This window comes from Falco cherrug, chromosome Z (assembly GCF_023634085.1).
Source record: "Falco cherrug isolate bFalChe1 chromosome Z, bFalChe1.pri, whole genome shotgun sequence".
In the NCBI taxonomy this organism is placed as follows: Eukaryota; Metazoa; Chordata; class Aves; order Falconiformes; family Falconidae; genus Falco; species Falco cherrug.
This window is the reverse complement of record NC_073720.1, coordinates 54,119,862-54,127,974: the sequence shown is the minus strand read 5'-3', so window position 1 is coordinate 54,127,974 and position 8,113 is coordinate 54,119,862. Positions and strand designations below refer to the sequence as shown.

Sequence of the window (8,113 nt, the reverse complement as noted above, 5' to 3'; positions counted from 1 at the left end):
GCGAACAGCACGTCCCCGGCACTGCTGCTGCGCAGGTGCTGCGGGCATAGTGATCGGTGTTTCCTCCCCGCCGCGTGGAAACGCACACAGCAGCACCGTTTCAGAGTTGAACCGGGGGATCTGGTCTCCGTAACAGGTGGCAGTAAGAGGAGGCTTTGAAACAGCCAGTTGTAACTGGCGCGTGAGATGGGGTAAGGCAGGAGATCTCCTAAAGTGCTGTTGGTCCCCAGGGCAAAGTAGCCGAACTGAAGCTACTGGTTAGGAAAAGCAGCTGACCCAGTGTTGCAGGTTCATAATCCAGGGCCTGCTGAGGCGCTTTAGAGAGGGGAGGGTTAACGACAGCCAGAGCACATGTGTAGTAAGGGCCATGTGCACATCTGCATCAGTGCTGTATGTTCAGGGAGGTGGGAAACTGTTCCGTGTGTGGTGGGAAGGGTTAAAGTCTTTAATTTTGGGGTGCTTAAATTGAAAGGGCGGTAGGTGTGTCCACGCATTGCAGTGACTCTGTGGAAAGAAGAATGGTGCCAGAGCAGCAGTGAGGGAGTGCGGAGGCATGGCTGCAAGTTGAAAGGCAAGGTGCGGGGCGAGGAAGAATTGGGCCCGCGGGTGGTTATTCTGTCACTTGAGCGGTGTTGTTTCCTTTGGGAAGTTGCTTGGCCTCTGCGCTTTCCTCGCCTCTCTGCCTTTTTTCCTGCCCTTTCTGTTTTAATGGCGCAGTTGGAGACTTCATTTGTTTCTGCCAGGATGTTCATCCAGTAACTGGAGTGCCTAGTTTGGTTGGTGCCTCTGGGTATTACAGTAATAGAGACTACAGTAACATCATAATGGAGGGGAAAACCCAGAACAACCTAGTGGAAGGTTGCTTTGGGCTGTAAGACTATGAATAGAACAGAAACGAAATGGAGAAAGACGTACCTAGAGGCAGAGAGGATATCCAGCAGTACCTAGGTGAAAGAAAAAAGTTAGAAAATGCAGAACATTCTAAAAAAAAAAAGAGAAAGAACCAAGATGGGCCTAATAAGAAACAAGGTGTATTAAAAATGTGCACATACGAATGACAGAAACCTCAAAAGAGTAAATACTGTTTTGTAAGAGGCAGAGCAGATGAGAAAGTCACTGTTGCTGACCTGCAGAGTCAAAGGTTGCATTGCGAGTTCATTAGATACCGAAAGCTCTCCAGGGGCAAAGGGCACTTGAGACACAGGTCTTGAAGAAATCTGGTTTATCAGCTCTGCTGTTTGAGCAACGATTTGGACTTTTTGGTCAAGTTTTGCCCAGAACTAACATGTAATGAATGACCTGCCATCGCCATTGCTTATCATCTTTACCAGCTATTTAACATGCGTTACAGGCAAGCCAGACCCTGCGGTATCGGCTTATTTCCTCAGAGTGGCATAGCAGGACAAGAAACAACAGTGGGCTTCTGCGATGCCCACCACTGGATGGAGCTGGTCCAAGAATAGCTTGCTGACGGCATGGGTAGTGCAGCAGATAGGAAAGCTATCCCTCTGCCCTCGGGACTAGGTTCTGCATTCTGTCTGAACCTGTGTGTTGTTGGGTCTGTGGACTCCTTCTAAAGGCTTGAGGAATGGTAACTGAGAAAAAGCAAGCTATCTGAGGAAGCTGAAGCATATTCCAAACAAGTCGTGTCATTAATGAGAGCAACTTGGGAGTCTGCCAACTCGGGAAGCTTGAAACCCATGAGTGTAACTGAGTTTTAAAATGACGGACCAGACCAAAAAACCCATTTGGGATCACAGCATATCCTCCCATAAGCTGTACCAGGCTTCTGATCTGCCTCCAACCACTCCATTCAATTTACTGAACTACGCTCTCGTTGTGGCATGCCAGCGTCAGTCCTCTCAGCCTCAAGGCACACTGAAAGCCTTAGTCAGGCCTGCAAAGGCAGGATTCTTGCCTTAGCCCGGATCTGCTTGACAACATACGGCTGGTTCGTAATCAGTGGAAAGTGTTCATGTTACAGGTCTAGTATCTGTGACGACACTTCACAGAGAATATTAACACCCCACACCAAGCTTCTACTTAAAACTGTCTCCAGCAGCTGGGACCTTTGAGAAGAGGCAACAATTCGGATGAGACCTGTGATGAAGCACAAAGAGCGGAGGATAAATAAATCCGTCATGTCCCAGCACTGCAGTGTCAGTTACTAGTTTGTGCCTTGGGAGGAGCCTGATAGCTCAGGGAGAAATCGGAGCTCTGTGGTGCAGTATGTGCAGCAATAGGTGGGCACTGCTCCAAATGGGCTGCAGGCAAGCGTAGCTATGGAGGAAAGGGCACAGAGCCAGCATGGCAGGGGTCACTTAAACTGCCGCAGAGGACTGGATTCAGGCTGTCTAGTGGGTACCCTGCTGAGCCTCTCAGGAAGGCTGCAGGCAGGACCTGCTGTAGAGTAAGGAGATGAGTTGTGTGCACAACGTCTTCGTGATTTCTATCACTCATGCGTTTCAACTGAGGCACATCGGGTGTTCCCTCTGCCTCCTCTGGGATTCTTCCTCCCTCCGCTCCCCCGGGTGAGCACCACCTTGCACCCCCCTGCCCACCGCATCTGGGTTAGAAGCAGCAGATCTGGTGCTTTCCAGTGATTGTGTGTAAATACAAGTACATGTGAAGAACCGTGGAGGTATCAAATATCTCTGTGTTGATACAGTTGTCTCTGAATGACATACGCGCGTTATAAATACAAACCTTTGGTTCTTGCGTCTGTACTGGGTGGAAGAATATTGGCTCTGTTGTCAGCCAGCAGCACCACCCTTTCAGAGTCAGTACCCTTCACCACTGATAGCAAACGTCAAAACCTGCATAAAGAGGGCCCAACCTCTGGAAGCGCCGGGCTGGCTGACAGGACTGTTTCCTGATCGCTGCGCACTGCCCTGCGGAGGTGCCTCGGCAAGGCAGGGAGCGAGGCATGGTCTCTGGTCTCGGACGGGATGCCCGCCGCAGCTCCGCGCCCGAGGGATGAAGGATGCGCTTCCTCCCGGCAGCCGGAGCCGGCTCTCCAGGCGCTAGGGGGTCTTCCTGGCTGCCATGACTCATTTCTTTTTTTGACAGCCCCCTGGCTCGATGCAGTGGAAGCCCTTGTCAGGGTAGCACCAGCTAAGATAACGGCACCGATGCGAAAACCATAAAACCGCAGGAAGAACAGTTACGCTGACAGCGACAGGCCCCAGAGAATGCCGGGTTTATTTCGTGTGTGTGTGTGTGACAGAGGGGTCATGCAGCGCGAGACGTGCAGCAGGAGCAGTCGGGCGGGGTGGAGGCGATGGCGCTCCCAGGCCGATTAGCCCTCTGCGTTCCGTGTTCAGGGCCCTGAGGGCCCCCGAAAGAGCCGCTCCCCCCGCCCCCGGCTGGCAGCGCGGTGGGCGGAGGGAGCCGCAGGTCCGCGCCGCCCCGCCGCGGGGCCCCGCTTCGCGCTCGCCCAGCCCCCGCCCCGCCGCCCGCCCCGCACCGGGTGGGTGCACCAACCGAAAGTAAAAAAACAAGCCAAGAACTACCCCAAAGCCCCTCAAACCCAGCCGGGGCGGGACGGCGGCGAGGCGGGAGGAGTTCGGCGGGGTGAGTACAGCGGGGTGCCCGGCCGGGGCCGGCGGGGCGGGAGGGGCGGCGTGGGGGGCAGGCGCAGCCCCGGCTGGGATGCTGAGCCCGCAGGGATGCAGCGAGCGGGGCTGGCAGGAGAGGCGGCGGGGAGAGCTGGTGGGAAGTTCGGCAGGACTTGAGGGGAGCTGCTGCTTCCGCAGGACAGGCGGGAGCGGTGATTTATGCTTCTTCCCTCCAGCCCACAAGGCGTCCGCTCGGCCTGGCCGAGGTGGGAGAGCGCTGTGAACTCACCTTTGCCAGCAGAGCTGGGACAGGACGGAGCCTTGTGTGGCCCATCCCAAGCACGGAGCGCATCGGCCCGCTGGTTAAAAGTACCGAGTGTTGGGCACCGCAAGTGCAAGAATGAAGCCGTGACACAGCGCAATACCCTGGGGCGGCTGGTACAGCATACCCATGGCGTGGGCAGTTCCCCTTCTGGAGGAATACCTGAAAATGGAATGATCGCTACAACTTTTTTCCACAGGGTAGGCTGTAGGGGAGCGTTCAGTGGGTCATCGGAGTCTTACTTTTTGCCGTGTGCAGGGTAGGACATGTGGTATTAGAGATACTGTTCTGCTCCAGGGTGTGCCTTGAGTAGATCTTGCCAACACAGTTGTGCACAGAGTTCAGCCCCTTCCCCTCCTGGTGCCCCATTTTAGCTATAATGCAGGAGGCACAGAAGATACGAGGGGTTTATAAAAGATCCCACCTGACGTGAAAAGCGCTCAGCTGGCAGCTGCGCACTTTCATGCCCACACAAAACCTTCAAAAACTCTGTCCTGTGCAGAGCAGAACTCTCCCAGCATAGTTTTGTGTGAGGTTTTACTAAAAGGCTTTTCTGGCGGTTGATGGGAAGATATGAACTCACATTGTGGTGGAGACAGAAAGAGGATCTTTTTTTTTTCCCTCTGGCTGCCAGCACCACAGAGGTAGTACCTTGGCAGGCAGTAGTTTTGGGACCTGTCCCATTTTGTCAGGTTTTTGGAAATTTGTGAGTGGGATTAGGATGGGGGGAAAGCTGGCAGGTGCACACACATGGGGACAATACAATGATATCCAACTGATTTTCATAGAAACCCAGCCTGAACTACATGAGGCATGTCTCTGAAAGAGATGAGTTATAAAATAACAGTTTATTAAGCATTTTTTGTGTGTGTCTTTCTGCTTTCTGAGCTTTCAGAATACCCACATTTTCAACCTTTACTCCTCTACATTGAGAAATAGTCTTATCTTTCTCCCAACTTTTTTTTTTTTTTTATGACAAAGCTGGAATTTGCACCTACTCCTGTTGCCAGGAGTTAGGATTTTCACACAGCAACATCCAGCATGTAGCAAAACACCGTGAAAGCTAAAAAACCCAGTGGATAAGGAAGAGTTCCATCTTTCCCCTTCTTCACTGAAGTCCTCAGTCCTGCTTCCTGATGAGCAATGCAACCTCTTTTGGACCTGCAACAGCACGCTGGATTTCCCCAGTTAGGCCTTAGTCCTCCCCTAACTTCCAAGAAGCAGGAGTCCTTCAACCCTTCTTTACAGAAATAGTCTGCAATGGCTGGCACTTCATTACAGAGGGACCAGAGAAACTTACCGTAACACGCCTGGCTTTAGGGGACCGAAACTGCCCAACTTGTGAAGGTGCATGAGTGTAGTACTCTGATTGGAGACATGTCTCCAAAAGGTGTAAACTGGCCTCAAAACCCGTGCTTCCAAGGAGAGGGGTGTAGTCACACAGTTATTTTAGAACACCAGGACTCAACAGGGTCAGAGGAGACATCATTTTAGTTAATGAACAATTGCTTTCCCTTTAACACCAACAGCTGTTAATGAACATGACAATTTAACCCCTCCCGGGATACTTGTGTTTGAACCCTCTGTGGTGCTATGTATTGACTTACCAAGCAGCTGCTCTTCCATGCTTAATCAGCAGGTGTGAAATTAGTGATGTTGCATGGAGAAAGAGTTGTCCTAATGACAACTCTGCTTGCCCAGGTAGCCAGTGTCAGGGAGCTTGGGGTGAATTTTGCACATCTAGTGATCCACATCCACTTCCCCTGCTGCACAGCAGCAGGAAAATGACACAGCGATTTTAATTCCCCAAGGCTGAAATTTTAGGTAGACTTAACATCCCATGGCTTCTTGAGGAACAGCGATGGGTGACACATGTAATGGAGCACAGAGTCCTAGCCCCAAGGACATCTAGACATCCTGAGGTGGGTTTCCTAGCTGAATTTGGTGAGGCTTCTATTATTAGCTCTTCATGCAAAGTACTTACAGAAACCTAAATAACTGCATACGCCCTTGATTTTGGTAGCTTTGTCCTGACCCTTCACATGCACACACTTGTGAGCCTCTTTACATGCTACATTTTTAAAAAAAAACACATATTTGTTTTTCCTTTTAAGCAAATTCAGGGCCTGCCCTGGCTGCAGAGTTAAGGTATTATTTTCAGAGTGGGCACAGGGAGGCCCGGAACTTGTACATGTCCTTCTCTCAGCAGTGCCAACAGCATCGCTTCTCATCCAGGAACAGGATCCTAATTTTCATTATCTTGTGTCCGAAGAGTGTATGTTTTTAAACCAAATGGTGCATTAAGATGAAAGGATGCTAAGAGCAGAGAAAGGAAGAACAGACAAAATAACTGGCAGTTTTATACTGTGAGTTGAGCACTTAAGCATTAGGTAAGATATTGTGGAGAAAAACACATTATTGCCTACTTCAGAGATTTCTAGTCTCTGCATCAGACTTCATGCACTTTGCACCTGTGTTGAGTAGGCACCCATACCGAGTGTACTCATGTAAACATACACAGAGTACTTTAAAATGGCAGTGTTATTCATGTCCAGAATTGCACAGAACAGTCAGACTGCCAAGGATTCTGGAAAGGACCTGTTATGGGACAAAAATAATGTAGTTTTTACATTCAAGTGTAATTTTTTTATCCTTTGCTGTTAGAATATATTGTGCCAAAAGCTTGACCTTACAGCCTTAAAGGGAGAGAAAGTGTTTTCACTTGGAGATATTTAATAGAGATGGTTATTTAAAGGAAAAACTAAATACTGAAAGATATTTGACTTCTATGAACCAGAAGTAAAATGCTGTACTGCCAAATTAACAGGCTTGCCAGAACTCAGCCAAACATCATCTTACCCAAGTTTTCCAACTCAATCTGCCTTAAGCAGAAGATACACTAGGGAAACATGCTGCCAACCCAAAAGACACAGGGGTAATCACTGACTAAACCCAGACTTGGAATAGAAAGTGCAAAGCACACACCTTATCCCACAATGTCAGGAACACGCATAAGGCACTGGTGTTCAGAAAAGGGCATGAGCTAGACTCAGGAGCATTGTTCATATTATTGCATCCACCATGCCATATCTGGGGTAACATCTGAGACGTGTCTCAAGGTGTTCATAAAGAAATTCTCTCCCTATTCACGTGCACAGGGCAAGAAAACCACAGCTGCAGTGTCTCCCCTGCCTATTTTGAACTTGCATATAGGCAAGTCCACCAGCACTTGCAAAGCCTTTGTTTGACCCCACGAGGGACGACTCCACACCATCACTTAATGTTGTTCCCTTACCCCTTTGCTGGCTTTAAGGCATTTTGTGCTCTTGTAGGGGCCCGTATCTCCTTAAGCTCCTTGTCACCACTGGACTGCATGAATTGCCTGCTAGCACTCGAACAGAAATGTTTTGTGTGGTGTGAGTGATTAAAAACCTTGCTGCTTCCCTGCTGGAGGATACTGCTCCCACAGAAGGTCCAGCTAAGCAGCATGCTCCTAATCTGCCTCAGCACAGACAGCAACAGACAGAAGCATTCTGTGCTCGCCGAGGTGGTTTTGCACTGCGTAGATTAGGAAGGACTTGCATGCTGTTTGTCAGCTGAGTTGCGGAGACAGTAAGATAGAAGTCAGTAACAGCTTAGGCAGACACAGACACAGCTATACCAAGGCAAGTACATCAGCCTCTGACGAAAGCAGTCATAGGAAATTATTTCCCATGCTCCGTACTCCACTGAATGTTTCAATTATACTGATTTACAAGGGACAGTTGTGCCAGCACATTTTCCCCTTTAGGCACAGCTCTTCAGTAATAAAATTGTACACGAGTCACATTGCTAACACACAATCAGTAACAACAGTAAGTTTCCTTGTAGAGATGAGCCCTTATGACAAATTGTCAGGTGTTTCCACTGGTAATAGGTAGGTAGTGTTTACAGCTTAAAGTCATCTAACACTTACGGTAAGATTCTTCTCTCTGTAGCTCATACATTTTGTCAGGCTCCCACCTCCATGAGAAAGATTCTGTCTCAGACACATTTTAAAATGAAAATCTTGGTAGCCGCAGTTGCAAACTAGCTGGGCAGCCTGTCTTCCCAGCTCTGACAGCACCGTATTGCTGAGTGTGGCTGACTATCACAGAACTGAGGTGCCTTTTGAAGAGAACTGTAGAGCTTAGAGCTTCTTTGCTATCCAGATGACAGCAAGCATAAACATTTGAAAGAAAACCTGAAAATTTCT

The 8,113-nt window shown here is 49.4% G+C and overlaps 1 protein-coding gene across 1 annotated transcript in view; it reads left to right on the top strand.

Moving 5' to 3' along the window:
* Positions 1-86: 86 nt before the first annotated feature.
* The window catches only part of FUT10 (fucosyltransferase 10), a 47,403-nt gene continuing 39,376 nt past the window's right edge, over positions 87-8,113 (top strand). The window contains exon 1 of the mRNA XM_055699592.1: positions 87-3,573. The gene's annotated coding sequence lies outside the window, so the exon portion shown is untranslated. The remainder of the gene's footprint in view (positions 3,574-8,113) is intronic.